The sequence below is a fragment of the Galeopterus variegatus genome, unplaced genomic scaffold (genome assembly GCF_000696425.1).
Source record: "Galeopterus variegatus unplaced genomic scaffold, G_variegatus-3.0.2 Scaffold5062, whole genome shotgun sequence".
NCBI lineage: Eukaryota > Metazoa > Chordata > Mammalia > Dermoptera > Cynocephalidae > Galeopterus > Galeopterus variegatus.
This window is the reverse complement of record NW_007731173.1, coordinates 79,238-102,386: the sequence shown is the minus strand read 5'-3', so window position 1 is coordinate 102,386 and position 23,149 is coordinate 79,238. Positions and strand designations below refer to the sequence as shown.

The window sequence follows — 23,149 nt, the reverse complement described above, 5'->3', positions numbered from 1 at the left end:
CCTAGGAAGAGGTAGGTGGCCAGGGCAGTTGCGGGGGCACTTGGGGCCTGAGGGACACAGCAGTCACAGACTTGCACAGTAGTGTTTCAATGTCGTAATAAACATACTCTGTACCAGCGCATCCTGGCAACAAAACCCACCTGGAAAGCATCTTCTTCTCTCAAGTCATTAACGTGCACTTTTAGACATCAACTGGCCCACTGCCTTTGACACAAGAGATGCATTTGCATCCACTGAGCAACTGAGAGGAGTATAATTAGGGCCAGAAACCAGAGAGAGCGTTTCAGGCCTGCGCATGGAGGTCGGGGTGCGGGTGGCCCTGGCGCCCTCCTTTCTGCAGCACGTACTGGAAAAGTCACCACAACCAGGTTCACGGGGAGCAGTCCCGTCTCACTCACATGTTCATTCAATGTGGCTGATGTTGTCAGAACAACACTTAGCTCCAGAGTGGAGACGGGGAGCTCTCAGGGTGAAGAGCAAGCAAGAGTTAGGTAGGGACACCAGTTCCGAGCACCCACTGGCCGCCATGCCGGCATGTCCCCAGAGCCTCCTCTCGCTGACCGGCCACCTCAAAGTGCCCCGGCCAGCATCTGTTGTCACTGCTTGAACACAGGCACAGCATTCTCAGTTGCCTGGAGTGAGAACCATGGCACCTACCCCAGATCCCAACTTCCCTACTGATTTGTGTGTAAAAGACAGAGTTTCCCAGTAAACTTATCAGTTATTGAGAGGGGACTATTTTAGGAACTGCACAGGGAGCAGACCAAGAAGGGACGTGGCCAGGCTAGGTCATCTGCACCAAGGAGATAAAACCCTGGGCAGCAGTGCTGGGAGCAAATCCTCCGCACCCCACCCCAGCCCAGTGCCACTTTCCTCCCAGGCCTCCCTCACACACACAAATGCACTGGCCCTTGGAGTTTCACAGCCCAATTGTTGTCGGTGATAATGAACTAACTCTTTGTGCTGCTGTGTGTGTTACTTGGAAGATACACCCAGCTGCTCTAGAATGGTTGGAGGAGGACAGGGATCTCTAACCAGGGGAAGGGGAGGTGGGTGAGAGGCGGAGTGTCAGTGTGCAGGGCAGTGCTTGTCAGCTCTTTGTGCAGAGGCTGTTGACAGCCTCCTGCCCTGGGGCTTTTAGACGAAGGCTACTTAGGAAGACAGTGTGGCACAGCAATCTGGAAGCAAGGTTCAGACCACGTCTCTGCCAGACGTTAGCTGTGCGATCTTGAGCCAGTTTCTTAGCTTTTCTGTATCTTGATTTCCTCATCTGTAAAACAGTCATATCTCTCAGGGCTGTTGTGAAGTTTAAATAAGATCATGTTTGCAAAGTACTTAGCACAGCACCTAGCACAGAGTAAAAAGTCCTTAATAAAGGCAGCTATTAACATGAAATTGCCTTCTTATGAATTATTTTATCATAAATTTATGGAATTATTTGTTTATTACAAACTTACAGAGATTAAAAATCCTAACTTTACAAAGGACATAGGAAGAAAAGATGAGACAAGAGTTGTCATGTTGTCTGACTTTGCTTTTGTAGGAGGCGTGGACACTTACGCTAGAGAAGGCGAGACGAACAGTCGAGAAATCCCTGACTCTGGTAAGCGGCCGGCAGAGGGAATGCCAGCCCGTCCCTTGGCATGCTCGCCCCTCGCTGCCCTGCTTTCACGCCCCAAGAGCAAGCCCACAGCACGCCGTGGCTGTATTGGGACTGAAGCAGGAACATGAGCCCCTTGCCCCGCTTCCCCTGCCTTCTCTCCACAGCAGGGTTTTTCAATCTCAGCACTCCTGACATTTTGGGCTGTCCCATGTGTTGTAGGGTGTTTAGCAGCATCCCCGGTCTCTGCCCACTAGATGCCAGCAGCACCATCCACCCCTCCCCGTCATGATGAGCAAAAATGCCCCCTGGCATTGCCACATGTCCCCTGGGGAGCAAAATACCTCCACCTGAGAACTGCCACTCTCCATTTTGGAGGGGGCTGTATCCTCCAGCTCCTCCACTTTCTAAACTGTGACTTTAGGCAAAGGTGTTTGACTTTGCTGAGCCTCGGTTTAGTTGTCTTGTCTGCAAGATAGAGACGATGATGGCGTCCTGTGATGTACGTACTGGTGGAGCTGATGTGTGTAAAGCATCTGCTGTCGTGCTGGACTTGCCAGGTACCCAATAAATGTTAAAGTCACAGCCATCGTTACTCATCTCCCCTACTCTGTTCTCTTTGTATCAACACTTTCATTCAACAGATAGAATGTTTAGTTCAAATACGTTCCCATGGGCTTAAGTATTTGACTTAGGCCCTGGTTGCAAATCAGCCCCGATTGAAAAGGAAGCAGAGAGCAGATCGTTAAAGAACAGCATCACCCTTGATGCTAAAGATCCTGGCCACAAGGCAGCACTCATAGCAGTGGGAGGGCTCGGACACTGTCCTCAGCCTGTCCCTGCTGGCCTGGCTCATCACTCACCTTGATGCGATGCATTTAGCGTATTATTGATTTGGCAAATGGAAATAAAAGGGAGGAAAATCCCTCATGGCCAGGCTTGCCAGATTTAGCAAGTGAAAATATAGAATGCCGTATTAAATTTGAATTTCACATAAACAGAGAATAATGTTTTAGTATAAGCGTGTCTAGTACAATATTTCATCTGGCAATCCTACTCCTGGTGGGCGTATGGGTTTTGATGTACAAGGCCGATACGTATTAAATGGCAATATGCAGACATTTCCACACAATTGATAGAGTCGATCACAATGTCTGTATTGCCAATCATTATTTAATTCAGTAAATAATTAAGGGCCAACAGTAGCCAGTTTAGCTAATCTGCTTAAGTCATTGAATAAGAAATTAAAACACCACAGGAAACCCTTGACCTCCACCTTGAGAACGCTGAGCAGAAATGGAGAATAATATAATCATCTTTTATTCTTCTCAACACACATCTAAAAACTTATTTTCAGGGTATTGTTTACTTCACTAGTACAAACTGCCTTGGCATTAACTCAAAGGCTAATTAGGATTTTACAATTTTTATTTCTGTCACCAGAATTGCAAGCATAATTCGTGGGGCAGGATTCCAATAATTACTTGTGAGAAGCCAAAAAAAGAAAAAGAAAAAATTCTACTGAACAATTCAACAATTAAAAGACTTCTCAGAAAACTTCCTCAGTTTGTTTACTCTCTAGATTAAAGCTATCAAGGAAAATATAATCAGAAAATGCAAATAGGTGTCTTTGAAAAACTGCTCAGAGAATATCTGCTGCAGTTAATTCCTCTGGTGTGGCTAAGGTAACAGCAGACCTAGTGAGTACACAGAAAGCAACGCACAGTAGGTTGCATATCATTTCAGCATAGCCTATCAGACCGTGAGAATCCAGACTGGGGAAACGTCATGTGTTGTTGAAGAGAATCAAACATTCCAGAAAAAGTCTCATGTCCATGAGGCCACGAAAGGCTCTTCAGGGAGACTTTTCATGGTTTTGCCAGAGCACTGAGCATCTAAGGGTTTACGTACCTAGTTATGGAATGATCTTATTTAATTCTCACCTCTACAAAGTAGATAGAGCATTCATGTTATTAATCTCATTTCACAGATGAGAGGACTGACTCTCTGGTAGATTAAGTAATGTGTTCAATTCACATGCTAAGGTAGTGGATTGGATTATGTCCCCCCAAAACTCCTTGAAGCTTGAATTGTGTCCCCAAGTTTTATGTATTAGAAACTTAGCCCCCACCGTGACTGTTAAAGGGGGAAGAGGGGGATCCTATTATGGTGATTGAAAGGTGGGGCCTTGAAGAGGTGATTAGATTGTAGGACCGTGCCCTAGTGAATGGGTTAAAAATGGTGGTCAGGGGCCGGCCCCATGGCGCACTCGGGAGAGTGCAGCTGTGGGAGTGCAGCGACGCTCCCGCCGCGGTTCGGATCCTATATAGGACCGGTGCGCTCACTGTCTGAGCATGGTGCGGGCGACACCACACTGAAGGGTTGCAATCCCCTTACCGGTCACAAAAAAAAAGGCAAAAAATAAATAAATAAATAAATAAAATAATTTTTAAAAAATGATGGTCAGGGGTGTGGTTCTGAGGGCTTTAAAAGGAGAGCCCATGAGGAACTTTCTCACTCTCTGTTTCCACCATCTTGCAATGTGAGACCCCTGGGTCATGGTCGTCGCCACCAGACGGACTTTGGACTTCTCAGCCTCAGAAACTGTAAGCAATAAATTTATTTTTCCTCATAAATCACCCACTTTCAGGTATTTTGTTATAAGCAACGGAAATGTGCTAATACAGCTAGTAAGTGAGAAACCATCATTTAAACCCAGAGCTAGCTATTTCCAAGCTTGGTAGCCCTTGTACTACACCAAAGCCCACAAGCAGGCTTCTTCAGTGCTAAACCTCAGGGAGCACCGCTCATATCACAAGCTATGTGGATAATAGACTCGTACAGTGGACACCTTGGGTAGTTGCACGTCAAGGCCCAATCACAAACCTACCTGCTTGATAAAATCATCTGGGAAACCTTTAAAAATTTCTGACATCCAATCCCCACCCCAGATCAATTAAATCCAGGTAATATAACACACAACACGGGTTAAGAAGCACTTCACTGTGCAGAAACTCAGGTTCAGGTTGGCTGTGCACAGAAGAGTGGTTCTTCTCCCGCTTTGACTTTCCACTTACCCCGTTCACCCCATTCTTCTTCAACCCTGTTTGTTGTTCTGCGTTCATGTGACCTTCTAGTGTGTGGCGAGGCTCAGAATGCAAGCGGCAGCTTGCATTGCAAAGTGAGGAGGCTGCGTGACTCCTGTGCCAGGGGCAGCCCAGACTTGAGACTTTTATTTTAGATCGGATTAGACGCAACCAGATGCAATATTTTAAATTCATGGCTGAGTTAGTAACAGCCACATTTTGCTTCTGTCTACCAAAGTTCAAACTGAAAGGAAGAGGCTGGCAGACATGCGAGCAAGGTCATCTGTGGTGCTGCTTGGGCCCTTCTCAGTCTCTTTGCAAGTAAATTGTAAGAAGAGGATGGTCTTTCCCGTAACGTGTGATGAAAAGACCAGAAAATCAAAACCTCTGTCTAAACAGGAGTAGTTCTGGGGAGTCCCTGGGTAAGCTACATCATCTATCCCCAATTCCTCACTCCAGTTTCTACACAATGAATTTCAAATACAGCTGCAGCTGTCAGGCTGAATTGTGATAGCAAACAGCTGTGCAATTATAAAACTTTATTCTATTATACCTCTTGTGTAGTAATTATAAGGCTGTCGATATAAATTTTTTTTAATGTATTGGTTATCATCTCTGTTAAAACCTACATTGTCATCAGGATAATTAAACCAAGGCCTTTAGACTAAAGCAAATATTAAAAGAAGTAGCTCAAACATTCAGATGCAATCTGACTTTGGACTCTGGGTCTCAGAATGTACCTATGCTTCCAAACTGCCATCGACATTGTGGTATAATGTCATGCTGATGTTTGTTTTTCAGTGGGTCTACAATCCAGAGCTCAATCAGCTACCACGTCTCTGGGTTCAATCTCCTAAACACCCCTTCTTTGCACCCTTCCCCTTTTTACATCAGTTGTTCCCAACCAGCAGCAAACTTGTTCCTCACCTCCACCCCAGGGGATGGCATGTCTTGGAACAGATTTGTGGGGCTGGTATATAGTAGGTAGATGTCAGAGATGCTGCCAAGCATCCCACAGCACAGAGGATAGTCACACAGCAAAGGCTGAGTTCTTATCAGGCCTAAACGGCAGCAGTGTGAGGTTAGAAACGCTGGGATCAGTCCTCAGGGCCTCTTATCTCTAATGTCCTCTCTGCCCCATCTCATCTCTTCCGGGTATCCTCCCACTCCTGGAGATATCTTTTTGAGATACAAATGTGATTTCCCTGCCTGACACCTTCACGAATCCCCAGTGTCCTCAGGGTGACTCGTGGTACCACATCCAAGGCTTGTCCTAACATCTCCTTTCTTCCATGGTTTACCACATTCTGTGGCTCCCGATGCTCCAGCCAAGCCAAGATGTTCGGCAGTCCACTACGATGCCAAACCTTGCCAAACCATCTCCACCTCCATAGCACTGGGTGGGGAGCCAGGCTCCTCCAGCTTCAGTATGCATTGAGAGACCTTATTAAAATACAGATTGTGATACAGTAGGTGGTGGGTGTGTTAGTCCATTTCCGTTGCTTATAACAGAATACCTGAAACCGAGCAATGTATAAAGAAATAGAATTGATTCCTTACTGTTTTGGAGGCTGGGAAGTCCAAAGTCCAGAGAACACAACTATTGAGAACATTTTTCTTGGTGGTGACTCTCTACAGCAATGCAGAGTAACACATGATGAGAACGGGCTGAGCAAGGGAGACCTAACCTGCTCACTCGCTCTCCTTATAAAGCCATCAGAACCACACTCATGACCACCCATTAAACCATCAAGGATCAATCCATTCACAAGGGCACAGTCCTCGCAATCTAATCACCTCTTAAAGGCCCCACCTTTCAATTACTGTAATAGGATTTCCCACTCTCTTAACCCTGTTACAATGAAAATCAAGTCTCTAACACATGAACCTTTGGGGGACACAGCTGACCCACAGCAGGAGTGGTAGGGACTATAGCTGCATGTCTAAAAGCTCACGGGTAGCATCAGTGCTCCCGGTCTAAGAACGCACCTCAAGTGGCGAGCACCTAGAGTGGTGGTTTTCAAGCCCTAGTGGGCATCAGAATGACCTGGAGGAAACACAGCTTGCCAGCACCACCCCAGGACCTCTGATTCAGTACATCTGGGGGGCTCCAGAGTCTGCATCTCTAGCAAGGCTGTGGACTGCACTTTGAGTCACAAAGCCTCAGGACATCAGCCTTTTCCTTTCTACCTGCCTCCTTCCTGCCTGACTTCTGGACCATCTGCATCATCCTTCGGGGTCCTAGAGACCCCTTCTAATGCCTCGGCCACTGCAGACCCCACAAGGTGTGCCCAGAGCTGGGATATCCACCCATGCCCTTCTCTAGATGGTGAACTGAGGACAAGGAGAGCCTCTGTGTCTCTATGTCTTGCAGAGTGGTGGGGGTGCTAGCCAGGATTGCTCCTCTGCTCCTAGAAAGCTGCGCACACATCTCAAAAATACTTCAATATCTCATTTATGTTTTGAAAAAGGTGTGGATTCTCTTTGCCAGGGTCAAACTATCACCGATGCCTATAATACACCTCACAGCCATCTGAAGGCCTCTGGGCTGGCAGGAATTGACTGTCTCTCAGCCTCGTTGATAAATACGGTTCCTAACTCTTTCTACTCTGTTGTCTTTTCTTTCTTTCATGGGAAGAAAGCATCATGGAAACCGCAATCTTTCAAAAGGACTGCTTAGTGAAAAGCCAGGCCTTTCCATTTATCACACACCTAGAATGTCTGCAAAGCACCATGTGAATCCCTTTGCTCAGGAAGTGTGAGGAGCTGTCTGCACACCGCCCCAGGGAGGGACCTTCCTCTTCCCAAGTGGTGTCTCTCCCTTTAGTCTTTATTTTACCTCGTAATAGGATGGAGTTGTTTTAGTTGAAAGTGTTTCTTATTTTCAAGTCCTTTTTGGAAGCACTTGGGTCGAATGAGGGAGAGGAATGTTATCAGAGGAGACAGCTCACGGTGGGCCAGATGCCTGGGGAGGAGGTGGCGAGCCAGGGCGGGCGTGTGGGTGGGGACGCCGCTGGCTGAGGGGGACAGGGGTGCCCCCGGCTGGGGAGCCGGCGCCAGCAAAGGTGCAGGAGGTGGGATGAACGTGGAGTGTAGGGGCAGGAACCAGAGGCGAAGTTAGAGGAGTGACAGGGAGCCAGCCTCCAGAGGACGGAAAGTACAGACGGGCCCTTAGAAAATGGGGAATGTTCCTCGAACTCAGCAACTCTTTCTGTATTTTTGTTTTCTCCCCAGAAATATCCTAGCAGTGGTTCTGACATTTGCGCACTCCCGTTTTTGGTCAAGATCTGTCAGGAAATTAAATCGTATGTATACTATTTCTACCTTTCTGAGCACCTAACATCTTTGCTGTCCCTGCTTTCTATGACTAAAATGATCTTCACATTTAAAAGGCATCTTCCTGAAAGCGAAAGTGTTTCCTGCTCAAAACCTGACTTGTACAGAAACTCGAAGACGAATTAGCTGTGAACGAAATCGCTTTGGTCTCCGCATCTCAAAGCCTGGTCTGCACCGTGGCTGGGACACAGCCCGCTGCAAGGCCTTCCACACGGCTCGGCCCCCTCCCGCAACACCAGGGGACAGCCCCTCTTGCTGCGTCAGATACAGGCCAGGCCGGCCACGGGTCATGCAGGGAACCTTAGAGTATCTTCAGTGCAAGACACTCACGAGGCTGGAAAGGAACGGTTTTTTCACAGAATCCAATCTATGACCTGAAAATCTGCCTCTGATATACATTAACAGGGTTCTGAGGAGAGAGACACTGTCCAGAATTCCTGAGCCCTCCTGCCTCAGTTTAAAACCCCATACTCTAGCTGCATCTGGAGTCTGAGATTATGCTAGATGCAGTCATCACTGTGCAAAAGGTCGAGATGGAACCGTGAGAGGGACAGTGGGCTAAGAGGCCAACGGTGTGGGTTCTGCCCTCACTCAGCTGCCTCTGCAACAGCCACCGCCACCACTGCTGCTGCCAGGTAACATGCGACGCTGTTCCAGATGGCAGGTGCTGAACTTTCAACATATGTCCTCGTCCTCGTTTAGCTCTCATGACAACTCCACAAGGTAGGAATTATTATTATTCCCATTTCACAGTGAACGAAACTGAGCCTTAATGAAGTAACTTTCCTCAGGCCACTGAAGACCCAAGACATACCCCAGGTGTGTTTGACCCCACACATTCTTTGGGAACATACATACTCTTGACGCCTTTTCAGTGCTGCCTCTTGAACCATCTTTGGGAACTTGAGCCACTTAATGTCTCTGAGCCTGTTTCCCCATATCTAAAATTAAAATATAAACTAAATTCTGGCTACTCCTCAGAATCACTTGGGAAGTTTTTTAAATCCAGAGTCCTTGGCCCCAGACCTTGTGGGAGGGCACAGCACTTACCTGAAAGTTTTCCAGGTGATTCTTGGGCAATTGGACCCCACACCTTCACTCCTGGGTTGCTGGCATCCTCCCCAGCACTCACCTTCCAGTTCAGGTGCCAGACTGCAGACGCCAAACGTACAGATGATGCTTTATAACGCCACATGTACAGATGACTTCAAATAATGCTCTTTTGCTGTGAGATGCTTGTTTAGACCACACCGTCTGCTCCAGCCCATTTCTCCTACCATTACTCCCCCGTTGGAGCTCCTACCACTTTAGCCCATTCTAGTCCAGCCTGGCTCTCATTGAGGCAGGTTAGACCTGAGAATGACCAGCGGTGACAGTCAGGCTGCATGTCTGGACTGAGAGGCTATATTAGTTTCCTCTGTCTGCAATAACAAAATACAGTTGTCTCTGAATATTCGTGGGGGAGTGGTTCCAGGACCTCCTGCAGATGCCAAAATCCACAGATGCTCAATTCTCTGACATAAAATGGTGCAGTATTTGCCATCACCTATACACATCCTTCATATATTTTGAATCATCTCTAGAATTACTTAAAATACCAAATATAATGTAAATAGTTGTTATACTGTCCTGCTTAGGCAATACTGGCAAGGGGAAAAAATGTCTGTGCACGTTCAGTACAGACGCAATTTTTTTTTTCCGAATGTTTTTGATCTGCGATGGGTTGAATCCACAGATGCAGAACCACCTGATACAGAGGGCTGACTGTACCACAAACTAAATGGCTTAGAGCAATAGAAATGTGTTCTCTCTCAGTCCTGGAGGCTAGAAGTCCAAAGTAGAGGCATCAGCAGGTCCACTCCCCCCTGAGACTCCAGGTGGAATCCTTCCTTGTCTCTCCGGATTCTAATGCTGGCATCAATCCTGGGCGTTTCTTGGCTCCCAGCTGCGCAACTCCGGTCTCTGCCCCTGTCTTCACACAAGGCTATCTTCCCTGCGTGTCTCTTGCTTTGATAAGAACACCAGTCATATTGGATCAGGGCCCACCCTAATGACCTCATCTTAACTTGATTATATTTGCAAAGACCCTATTTCCAAATAAGGTAACATTCACAGGGACCAGGGGTTAGAACTTCAACATATCTTTTTGGTGAACACAGTTCAACTCATTACAGAGACACTTTTCCTATGTTCTGCCATCTTTCATCTCCTGAGCTTCATGGGAGCTAAATCCACTGAACATCTCCAGTCTGTTGTGAAAATATCTGGGGAGAAGATGAGGCTATAGCTCTGACCCACATTCAAAGCCTCACAGGGGTACAAGAGTTAAAAACCTGTCCCAGTTCATCTGCCAGCATGAGCCCTGCAAGCCAGCTGCACGAAGTGCTGGCCTGGGTCCCAGAAATAGTAGCCACCTCCCTTCTCATAAATGGAGGTGGATATAGAGAGAATCAGGACATGGGAGCAGAGGGGACTATCAGACATGAGAGGTGCAGTGGTCCCCAGGACCCCATCCCTGCATCATGCCTCACTCCTGCTGACCTGAGACCCTGACCCCTCCCTGCAGAGCGCATCATTGCATTTTCTGTGTCAGATGTGGGCCAGCAGGACCCCGCAGTGCCAAAGTGACAACTCTTCAACTGAACTACTTTGAAAAATTGAATTCAAGTGCATCTGTGGCCAGGGATTTTCTTGGCTCAATTCAAAAGGGAAACTATTCATTTTTATGAAAAAGCAAAAACAGTGTTTTTCTTCTTCCTAAAAGTGATTATGCTTCAAGTATACTTTGCACCAGGTCACAATGTGCTCAGTGCATTATGATTTACAAAGCGCCTTCAAATGCAGCCTCATTTATTCTTCAAAACAACCTGCAGTTCAGTAGTAATAATGATAACTCAGAGTTATCTGATGCTATGTATGTGTCAAGAACTGTTGTAAATGCAACCCTTTCGGGCAGCCACCATTACTGTTTTCTTTCTAAAAAGGGAAAGTCACTTGCTCAAGGCCACAGAGCTGGCAATGGACAAATCTGACCTTCAAATCCAGCAGTCTGGTTCTGTTGACTGCCCTCGCCCCTTACTCTTTAGATGAGCAAGTAGGTTTTTTTTTTTTTTTCCTTTTTGTCTTTTTTCGTGACCGGTAACAGGATCGCAACCCACGGTGTCGCGCCCGTACTGCGACCGGCAACGGGATCGCAACCCTCGGTGTCGTGCCCGCACCGCGCTCAACCAGTGAGCTGACCGGTCTCCACATGGGATCCGAATCCTCGGCGGGAGCACTGCCGTGCTCCCAAGCACCGCACTCTACCGAGTGCGCCACCGGGCCGGCCCCGAGCAAGTAGTTTTTAACTGCCTGCCCCACTAGCACAAGTCTGCAGGTGGTAGAGATGAGACCTCAGTGTCTTCTATTGCACAGCCCTTTGATAAAGTCCCTGCAGGATGAACGCCTTTCTCGCTCTGTACCTCTCCCTGCTGCCCACCCTGTCTGGCCTAACACCTTCAAAGGGTTTCCAGGGGTCCCCATGCCTGGGAAGTGTTCTAGCTCCCAGCATGGCCAGCCCTCCTCAGGGTCCCCAGCCCGCAGTGCCTGTTCCTGTCACCTGCTTTGCAAGTGCTGCTTCCCCGCTGGTCTCCTACACAGCCTGGAAGCTCCCAGAGAGCAGGGAATTCCGTTTCTCAGTGAACTTCTCATCCCTGGCACCTACCTCAGTGCTTAGCATTAGTAGGAACTCAGTGAAGAAATGAGGGGATAAATAAAGAAAAAAGCATGGTAGGATACCAGGCCATTACCATGGGGCAGTCGAGTCTGTTGTTGTTTTGTTTTGACCGCAATTCACAGTGCCTACACGCTCTCAATTTTTTATTGCAACAACGATAAGTTAGGAGGGCCCCCTCTTTTAATAATCTGTTATTTTTATTTAATTTCTATATGCATAAACCTATATATATGTTATTTCCCATAAATTCATATAGACTATCTTATCCCATGTTACTGTGTTTTTAATTCACCATTATATTCTTTTCCTTTCTTCCTTGCTCCTCCTTCCCCATCTCCCTGCCCCTTCCACCCACATCACCCCTGCCTCCCAGCAAAGTGACCATGTCAGCAGGTCAGGGGTATCCTTCCCCGGTTGCTCTTCTCTGGTCCCATCTCACAGAGATCTACATGACACATTCACATCCACGACCAACCCCTCCCAGCCCTCCAGTGCTGTCGGGGACCAAAATGTGAGGCAGGTCCACGTGAAGATTTATTCTGACAATTTTTCCTTTGTTATACTGCCCTTGTTTCATGAAATTATTGTAGGGAAATTAAACTTGAATAGCTCAACATTGATTAATAACATTCAGCGCAACTACACTTTCTGCCTGGATCAAGCCTGCTAGCCCGACATCTGGCAACAGTCAGTTCCCGAGCAGCGGCAGCCTCACAGACTGCACGAAGACTGGAAGGAACACTGTGTGCCTCGAACCTGGAAAATCTGAATTGCATTTGGGATGTCTCTAAAACTAAGCTGTGATAAGAGCAGACTCCTGACTTCTGCTGACCAGCCCAGGCAGCAACCTTTAGAGCCTTACAACAAGCACTCCCACCGCACACCAGACAGGTTGAGCATCCCAAGTCCGAAAATCTGAAATCCAAGGTGCTCCAAAATCTAAAACTTTTTGAGCAGCCACATGACACTCAAAGGAAATGTTCATTCAAGCATATTGGATTTCAGATTTTCATATCTGGGGTGGTCAACTGGTAAATATAATGCAAATGTTCCAAAATCTGAAAAAATCAAACTCTGCAACACTCTGGTCCCAAGCATTTAGGATAAGGGATACTCAACCTATAACAGTAAGAGCTAATGTTTTTGAGTGCTTACTGTATGCAGTTCTTCATGCTTTACACATATCAATTCAATCTTCATAATATCCCTAAGTAATGATATTGGTCCTATTTTACAAACGTGGAAACTGAGGTACAAAAAGAATGATTTGCCTCAGGTCGCATAGAAAGTAGACAGTACACCTGGGTTCAAACCCAGAGTCTAATTTCACGTTAAGTTATGTTAAGGGGCTTCCCATGGCTTTTCCTTCCTACGAGGATGCCTTCACCAAATTATTTGCTTTGAAAGTGTTTTCTCATCCTTTAGGTTTCACCTGAAGATCTCTTTTCCCTATAGAGAGTTAGAAATGTTTTCCCTCTAGGTTCACAACCTTCTTACAGCATTTTCTCCATAGTACTGTAGTTATCTATTGATCCACTGTTTTTCCCCACTTATTGTTAAATCCCTCATGTGCAGAAAATGTAACTTGTATTCATCCCTAGTGTCTAATGCACTGCCCAGCACACAGCAGGGACTCCACAACTGCCTGTGGAATGAATGAATGAATGAATGAATGAGCATTTCAACATACAGCTTTAAGGATACACAAGGTATCAAGTTTAGATGCAATTTTGCAGAAACAATTTTAGTAAAAGTCAAAAATGCCTTATTCAAGAGCCAGACATCATTTCGAATTCAGAATTTCATATTTTAGGAAAGTAGCATTTGGTGTGTATACCATACCTCACCTAATGTCCCCAGCACTCTTGATCAAACACATTTATATTTCAGAGTAAAATGAATGAATTGTCACACTAAGTAGGGTAAAGTTTATGAATTGCCTTATGTCAGTTCAGGTCAAGTTTTGCCCCATCAAATGAAGTTGCTGAAAATTGGGGAAAAAAATTTGTATTAGGGGGCTGTGAATAAGGGGTTGTGGAGTTTGTGAGTCGCACTTCATGCTGCTTTAGGTGACCAGTCTACCCTCTGGTGTCCAGAATGCCTGGCTTGGGTCAGCCCCTCTGAGACTTCAAAGGCTAACGAGCTACCTTTCAAGTTCTAGAGACAGTTCTTTGTTCCTTCCTTCAAGGACAAACTATCGCCCCCAAGATGGAAAAGGTCGGAAGGGATGGTTCTGGCATACTGAAGTGAGACCTTTCACCTTTTCTCAGACTGAAAGTATGGGCTGTTTAGATCCGTGCCATGTCTCTCTCTATCTCTCTCTTTTTCTCAACTAGAAAAACAAAACAGCTGTCCAAGAGGTCAGATACATACATGGGAAAGGAACTACCTAGTGTCATAGGACATGCAATCTTCAAAGCCTTTTCCAAAACTTATTTTCACGGTCACAACTTATGCTACATGATTGTACGTCATTTGATCCAAGCTTTTTCAACATTTCTTGCATTTCTTGGGTATATGAACCCCAGAACGTCCGAACAGGAGAGGATCTTCGCCGTGATCTTGACCTTTTCCCCTCCCTCGGGAGAGAGCAGCCTTAGGCCTCCCTGAGCCCCCTTCTGGAACGCTCATCCCCGCTCCAGTGTGGGGAAACCAAAGCTTTGGGTGACATGGCAGCAGGATTTGGCCACAGTGCACACTGGGATTGTGACTGGAACAGGAGCATGCCCTCGCCGCCTTCCCTAGGGCGGGTTCTAACTCTCTTGAGGCCAGGGAGTAGGACCTTTCTAGTCCCTGAGGCCGGTCCCCTCTGGCTCTGCCCACCCCTGCCCACCCCAAACCGAAGGGGACTTCTCCACTTGGACAGCAGCTCGTGACCACAGCGGCGGGAAGGTGCTTTTCATGTCATCCTATTTCGTCCTTCCAGTAAACCCTGAGAGGGAGGTGGCATTTGACACATTACACAGAGGAAGAAAAGAGGTTCGAGAGGTGACCTAAGTCTCCTAGGATCACAGAGCTGGCAGGAGGTAGAGGTTGGAGAGGGACTCCAGCTGTTGACCCTGCTGCCCTGATGAAGCACCTCGCTCTAGTCCATACCTGGCAAGAGACATTCTGAGAGCCGATCCTCTCTAAGATGCTAGAGGCCACCAGGTGAGGAGGTGGCACCCGCCCGCTCGACCCTGACCCACTCCCCACGTCCAGTCGGGGAGCAGACCCCCGGGCGTCCCACGCAGAGGACTTAGCGCTGAAGAAGCGTGGAACAGGCTGACAGAGCAGAGCAGGAAGGTGAAGCACTGAGCACGACGGGAAGCGGCGACACCCCCAGGACAGCCGGAGGACGCAAAAGGGGGGACTGGTGTGACCAGGCCCAGGAGGCCACCGGCTGCTGGGCTGCTGCGCGTCCACCAGTGGCCCCGTGGGTCACCGAAAAGAACATCCAGAGAGAGAGAGAGAGAGAACAGCTCTGTCTCCCCTCCTGGCTCTTCCCACCAGCGCCAGGTCCAGTTCAGGGGATTTTGCAAAATTCCCAGCCCCAGATTCACGGAGCAGAATGCAGGCTCCATAGCCATAGAGGCTAAAATAACCAGCACAGTCTCCTGTAGTGTTTTCCCAAAGAGGCCTGTGACCCGGACTTCTGCTGGGTCCTCCATCCCTGAGTTCCTGGCTCCTGCTCCAGGCTACCAGGCAGGCCCCACTCTTCTCGCCGTCTGGCTGCATTCGTTTGCCTGAGGTGCTCAGGGCTGCTCAAGGGCACTGGGTTCAAAAGACCACGTAGTAAACCCTCTAAAGGGTCACATTACTCACTCTAAATTCTAGGCTCCCAGAAGAGCCTCACCCTGTCATGTGACCACATTACTCTGTGACACACACACCCCCACACACACACCCTGTAAGTGATTTTCCTAAATGGAAAGCAGTGTTTGCCATTTAGAAGCTGGGAAAGGTCTGGAAGTGCGGTCACAGGGCAAATCCTCCCTCGTGGTGTGCCCATGGCCTTGGCATGAATGTGCTTGGTCATCACATCAGGGTCCTAGTTTACCCAGGCTCATGATGGGTGGGAAAGTTGCCAACTAATGACACTGAATGCCTCGAGACTCTCAGAAAAAGTGATTGAAAAGAGCAAAGTTTTAGGAAGAGGCTGTCTCACCAGAATGTATAAACTGGCACAAGTTCAATCGGAGTTCATTGACTGGACCCAAAATGCAGCCTCCTGTTTCCTGGGGTTCTCAGCATCAGTATCCCACGCCCTCTAAAACCTCAGTTCAGTTATTTCACTTCCCCGTGTGGGCCAAGTTAAATACCAGGGACAAAACAGTTCTGGTGGGTGGAGCAGAGACTGGCAGAGCCCGGCTGGCGCTCGTACACACCAGCGGACCCTCAGCTTTATTCTTAGAATGGCCCTCTGTTGCGTAAACTCTACACAGCTGCATTTGAAAATGTCCCTATTTGTTTTCACAAACATTGTTTCTTTTTTTCTTAGCTCACCAGGTGTTTTGTTTTCTTTTTCTAGAGCCATAAAAAATTCTGTGCCTTTCAAAGACGTAGATTCAGACAAATACAGCATTTTCCCAGTAAGTATTATTATGAATAACCAGATGTTCCCTACATATTATGTCGCTTCCTACGAATTTCTTTCCTTTAATAAGACAGGACTAAATTTCATTTGGATGTATTATTAATTTGGTGAATCATTTTACGATTTCTAAACACTTTTGCATTGTAATAATATACGGGCTGTCAAAGTAAATCTTAGGCCCAGACCGTGTGTGTTTCCATTCGCGGCTGGAATTCCCAGTGGGTACTCTCAGGGGTCTTCAAAAAGTTTATGGAAAGATCTGTATTATCTTTTAATTCTATTTTTCATGAACTTTTTGAAGTACCCTCATCCAGTTATCTTGAAAGATATTATGAATTTTTTGGAAATTCTTCAACCTTCTTTAACTTACTTTTCTAAAGTGTGCGCGTGTGTTTATGTGGCAGGCGTGCGTGTTTCATTTTAGAGCCGGTTGTATGTCAGGGTGTTCTCTTTGAATGCAAACAAATAAGTAACAGGTTATAAACTCCCCAAAGTTGGGGGAAGCTCAGATATTCTAGTTGGGAATGAAGGAAATAAAAACATTGTTTGACATTATTGTGACTCGTGGTTCTTTCAAATCAGTCAAGTCAAAGATATAAATTAAGTTTGGCTAGAGATTTTTTAATTATTCAATGAAATGGTTAATCATTTGGCCAAATAAACCAATTGTTTTAGAACAGACTGGTGGTTAATAAAGGAATTTCAGGAAGTTGGATGGTCCTGCTGTTTCTGGAGGTGCACATAGCCACACACATGACATACACACAGGCACACGTGTACATACGAGGGTCCTTCAGAAAGTCCATGGAAGGATTCATATTACCTTTTAATTCCATTTTTCCATGAACTTTTTGAAGTACCCTCATGTACACAGATCTGCAACATGCATGAACATAAACACCACATAGCTGTATGCATGCCCCTGTCATACACATGCACATCCACACACATGCACCCCAGCACACCCACAAATAGGCACACGCACATGTGCACACGCCGTCATTGGCCCTGGTGTTGTTACATTTCATCTCACACAGCATGTCTCAGCATATTAATCTTAATTTTCTTAACGATCCTTAGTGTTCCTAGACTGTATTTGGATTAAAAACTGTACATGTAAATGTCACTCAGCTCTGATCAACCTTACTTGTGGATAACATCAGGGCAGGACTGAGCCCTCCTTTGTGTGCTTTTCAATTTCAGACACTGCGGGGCTATCACTGGCGAGGCAGAGACTGTAACGACAGTGATGAGACAGCATACCCAGGCAGAAGGTAACTATCCCCGTTGGTTGCTGATTTTGAAAATTACCCTCCAAAAAGGAGGCAGGATGCGTAATTCTTTCCCGACTAGGAGATTCCCACTACCAGAGAGAAGGAAACTCCATGTCCCGATTGAAGTAAAGCATGAAGAAAAAGAACAGCATTTATGCATTCATTTGTCCAAGAAATGTTTATCGAGCAGCAATTATTTGCCAAGCACTTTGCATCATGGTGGGTGGTAAACAAAATAGAAACATGCCTCCTGGTCTCATGAAGCTTACAGTCTAGCGGGAGAAACAAGCGAGTAAACAGATTATTGTGGACATCTGTCCAGCCTCCCATAGGAGTTCTACTTGCAGGATTGGACCCAGGAATAGTGGCTTCTCCCCCCAGGGGTAAGAAGAGGGCTCCAATAAATGAAAAGCATGTCACACTTTAGTCCTGAGCTGATGTTCAGCCAGTCACATCTCTGACTTCAAAAAATGGATATGCCAACCTTCACCTTGGCTGTGACTACAGTGCCGAAGCATAAATTAACCAGATGTCTGGGTATTTTAGAGGCACAACTTTAACGGCTTCACCTATCTAAGTAAAATGGAATGTGGATTTGTTCATTATGTGCATCGTCACCATTCTGCAACAATACGGTCCATGAATATAGTCAATCATGGAAAAGACTGGGTTTTGTTCTCAGCAAATATTCTAAATTCAAGATTAATACAAAGAGGCTGAGTGGAGGCTTCAGTGTGTCACAATACACAGTGGTATGTGGCGCTCTTCCCTGAAGAGTGTTTGTGGCTCTCCATGGCATTTCATGTAGCACTCATTCATGCATTTGTTCATTCTTTCTTGAAACTAACATGCACTGAGGGACAAGTATGTGCCGAGACCGACGCTGATGTTTTCTTTTTAGGCCAAACAACTGGGATGCACATCAGGATTCAAACTGTAATGGCATTTGGGTAAGCAACTAAATTCAAATTTAAGCCCATTCTGTCTTTTTCCATCCTCTCCAGAAGCCCATTGCCTATTACTTTAGCCAGACTAGAACCAGAAGGAAGAGTCTCGAGCAACTCTGGGGAAGGGTGCAGCACTCTGCCCACACACGGAGAGTGCTGATGACCTACTGTAATGAGAACTGGGGCTCTCTCAGTCACAGCCTCATTAAGCCTTGCTTAAGGTTACCCACGTCTAATCCGTTTGCCCTGTTTTGAGCAGTGCGAGATTAAATTGGGAGTAACGTTAGCAAAGTCTTACAGCAGCACAGACAGCTGTGAGAGCAAACCACACGCTGTCACCATTTTGTTGCAGCCACTTTCTTCTATTTCATAAGCTTTGTCAGGCAGAGCAGAAACTATCCCGTGTTTACCCCACTACCTGCACCTCGAGGCAGCTAGTACTGGTGCCCCAGCGCAGCTTCCAGGTAGAGAAAAGGGAAGGAAGGAAGGAAGTCAATGAAATAGTTGTCTGTGGACAGCGACGGCAGCAGACTCAAGTCTTGTGGAGTCTTCAGCTAACTTGAGTTGAGGGTTCCTCATGAAGAAAAGAATAACGACTTACAAATACGAAATCAAGTATGAAAGTAAGAGTTATTTAGAACAGTAGAAGAAATTCCAACAAATTGCTGGAGGCTTGGAAATTCAGGTTCCTTTCTTTTGAGATCTCTTTTCTGATTTACCAAAAAACTTCTTATGTAGAAACATATCCTAACTGCAGCCTGGCTTCCACTCTCCACTTAAGAACACTCTATAGCTCCCAGGCACTCCCAGCACTCACGTGGGCGGGGGCTGTTCAAACAAGTCAAATCTTAAGACTTGAAGCTTAAGATTTCCTGGTTTCAAGGTAAATTGCCTCTGAATAGTTGCCTCATTTATTTGCTTGGATGAAGAGGAGAAAGTTTGCATAAATACTTCCCTCTCTCCAGAACACTAATGGTCCAGGCCAGCCCCAGCAACCACCTGCTGCATGAGTGTGGGTCCCATAGCTTCTGGGGTATGGAAAACTATGACAGAGGACGTTGCCCCACATTACCCCACCCACCCACCCGATCCTCCATCATGGAGGAGGAGAAGACATCTCCCCTAGAGCTTCAGGTGTCAAGCCCCCAAGGTAGCTTTGGTTCTGACCAACGCAATCTTCATCATCATGTTGGTCAGTGTGTGAGGCTGCTTCTTTGTTCCGTGGCCTCACCCCTGCCTGTGACACGGGGTGCCACTCCACATAAGAAGGAGGGGCAGGCACTTTCATCTTGGAATTTTATGAATATCCCTTTCAAGGAGTGGCTGCTTCACTAAGGGTTAGCTTTAGCTTTAGGTGTTAGGAACCACAGCTGTGTTAACCCCGTCCTAACTCACAGCCCAATTGCACTTCCAGGGTTTCTCAGTCTCGGCACTATTGGCATTTGGGTCAGATGACTCTTTGTTGTTGGGGCTGTCTTGTAACCTGTAGGATGTTTAACAGCATCCCTGGCCTCTACCCACTAGATGCCAGTAGCACCCCCACCCTATTGTGACAACCAACAATGTCTCCAGATATTGCCAATGTCCTGGGAGTGGGGTGCCAGATCAGCTCCACTGAGAATTGTCATTCTAGAAGCATCAGTTCTTAGGAACTAAAGACGTCAGGACACTTAGATCTCCAGCTCAGAGACTGCAGAATCCACCCTGACCTTGTGCCCCTGTCGCTCAATGGGCCCTCAGTGCTCCAAGGAGTGGGACTCCCAGTCTTGACACCCCTCCCAGAACCCTGCCCTGTACCCTCTGAATGACACGGCCAGTTTCTGGATCTCTCCTGTTCTCACCCCTGGTTCCTCCCAAGCCCAACTCACTAGTGTTCAGTGTTGCTATGTTGGATTAGGGGCTCAGAGACTTTAAATGGTTTTATCTACTGCTTTGCCTTTGGGCTTTTAAAGCCATTTAGAGAGGATTTAGTGTGTATGTCTCATAAATTTAAAACCAAACTCCTAATCTCATCATTTCTTTTTTAAAGGGTGTTGATCCAAAAGATGGAATTCCATATGAAAAGAAATTCTGTGAAGGTATGAATTGTAAAAGTTGTGTGCTTATTACAATAGAATATTCTTTTCTGAGTCAAATTGAAGTGAACAGACCCCCTGCGTCAGGAAGTGCCTGATGTTAGAGCTTACTATAAGTTGACCAATTTATATTTATCTTCATGACAGATCAGAAAAAACACATAAAGAAGGTTCAGGAAAGGAGGTAGGATCTAGAAAAAGCAAAACCTGATTTGTCGAACTGACCCCTTCACCTGAGGATTGGGAAACTTTAATGATAATGTGAGAAAAAGCTCCAGGATGGATAACAGGGTCACGGAAATCAGCACTTTTCCAAAGGAACATAAATAAGGGCGGTATCTGACACTTTTAATCTTTCGCGTTTCCTTCATTACACCACAAGGTCTGATAGAGCAGGTCCCTGTGTCCGCTGGGCTAAGATGCACGTCTGATTGACTGGAGGGAGACTGCCGCACTAGATCCTGTGGGGGTTCCAAAAAATAGCCGAGCGAAAGCTCTGTCCTCAAAATGCCCAAATGCCGCCTAGATAGCTGGACCATCAGTACTGTTAGGAAAACCCGCCCGCCCATTACTAAAAACATCCTCCTGGTGATTCCTAAAGGGTCCGAAACAAAACCCTGTGCTAACATCACTGTTTTATGTTTAAACAATGCTTCCTCCCTACTTTCGGAGCATTACACTCATTCATTCATTCATTGTACAGGTATTTTCTGAACAACTGTTTCAATTATGCACCAAAGGCTATTCTTGGCTCTGAGTTTTCATGGGCAAAAAATATACAGTCCTTGTCTACAAGGTCTCAGAGGGGTAAGAAGGGGGATAGAAAGTGTCAAGGCCCATTAAATATTTATGAAGTTTAGAAATATTTATTGGATGAATAAAATAATGAATGAACAAATAAATTAATGAATAAGTAAATGCAGATCTAGGTGAAACTCTGGTGCAAGGCTTGGAGGTCATGGCGAGAGGCCTCTTGGGTTCTCAACTGTCCACCCCCTGTGCCCTCCTGGAAGTCCTGGCCCTTCTCAGTCCCCATTCGTGTGTCCAAGGGGCAGCTCCCCTGGAGGCCCCGGCAAGGGAGCCATAGTAGCAAGGTGGGGCGATCCTCCAACATGACTTGAGGGGTTTGGAGGTGAAGAAAGGAGGCTCTTCTTTCTGCCTCTGGAAGACAGCAGTTGACTCTTCCAGGATCTTAAGGGATTTGGAAGGGTACATCCACAGGTGAATGATTTGTATAGGATCAGTAAGTGAGTCTTAACCTCCAAACGCACAGGAGACCCTTCTACATCCATCTCCCCATTAATCAGCCAGAATTGTCCAGCCAGTGCTTTGCGTGTGTGGATGAAGGGCTTTAAAAGACCATAACATCTTTGAAAAACTAAAACTGCTCCATAAGATCATTAACTCTTAAAGTGAATTATAACAGAAATCAGTGTATTTTTCCAAGAAAGCAATTTCCAGAACCAAAATTTAGAGCATATTTCCGAGTTCAGCTAAAGTTTTGATTCATTTACTCATCCGTCACTCACTCAGGATGTTGTAGGGCAGTTTGTTTTCTGCTGAGCTGGGGAACCCACCTGCGTCTGTATAGCTTAGCAGCCATTTCAATGGCCTAGAAATCTCATTTAGCTCCTAAACGCTATGCCCTCACTGTCCAGCACACAACAAGTTGGCAATGCACCACTGTTACGATGGTCTGTGCATAGAATGCACACCGGGGTGTCTGCTCTCATAACTTCCCAGTCTTGAGGCTCCCAACTACTTGAGTGCATAAATAATGCAAATCAATTGTGCTGCCTAGGTTCACAGCCCAGAGGAATCATTTTGCTGGGAGACTCAGCTGGCGCTCATTTTCACATCTCTCCTGAATGGATCACAGCGTCGCAGATGTCTTTGGTAAGTAATTCTGGCAGTAATCACTCCGGATGTGCTGGCCTTTGTTTTTGTTTCCCCTTGCTCTCTCTAAATATGATGCCAACTCCAAACAGGTGCAGATTTCCCTCCTCAGCAAAATCTGTCATGAAAGGCACATCCACAGGCATTTCAGTTCTAGGCAAAGGGTTTCTGTCCTACTCACCTTCCCTACCCCAGCCGGCTGCCGCCAGGAACCCTAAGATAGCAGGTGGGAGTCAAGAAGCTAGTGGAGAGTGTGCCGAGAGGACATGGGCCAGCGGGCTGGCTTCCCCGTGGAGGTCGCAGTGAGACACTGTGAAATCAGACTCCAGCCTGACTTTTGTCTGAGCAAGCAGGATGGAGCTGTGCAGAGGCTGCTGCTTGGTTCCTGATGGCCATTGCTGCACCCAAGGAAGGTCATCGGGGACAGACAAGCCCACCATCCATTCCGAGAGCAGGGGGACTGCCCTGGAGATTCAGTGGAAAAAATGAAGAGGGCTACGAGGCAGAAGCACAAACAATGGCAGACTCAGAGAAAGCAAGGAAAGGGGAAGGAAACCAACTTGTACTGACTCTTTATCAGGTGTCAGGCACCGTAAGAGAGAGATTTGCATGTGTTACTCAGATGAACGACTCATAAATATGCG

At 46.6% G+C, this 23,149-nt stretch overlaps 1 long non-coding RNA gene across 1 annotated transcript; it reads left to right on the top strand.

Moving 5' to 3' along the window:
- Positions 1–1,542: 1,542 nt before the first annotated feature.
- LOC103604273 lies at positions 1,543–22,491 on the top strand. Its single transcript, XR_551698.1, has 7 exons — positions 1,543–1,603; positions 7,921–7,991; positions 16,248–16,308; positions 17,517–17,587; positions 18,489–18,537; positions 20,564–20,612; positions 22,411–22,491. It is a non-coding gene; the product is annotated as an uncharacterized LOC103604273 (long non-coding RNA).
- Positions 22,492–23,149: the final 658 nt, after the last annotated feature.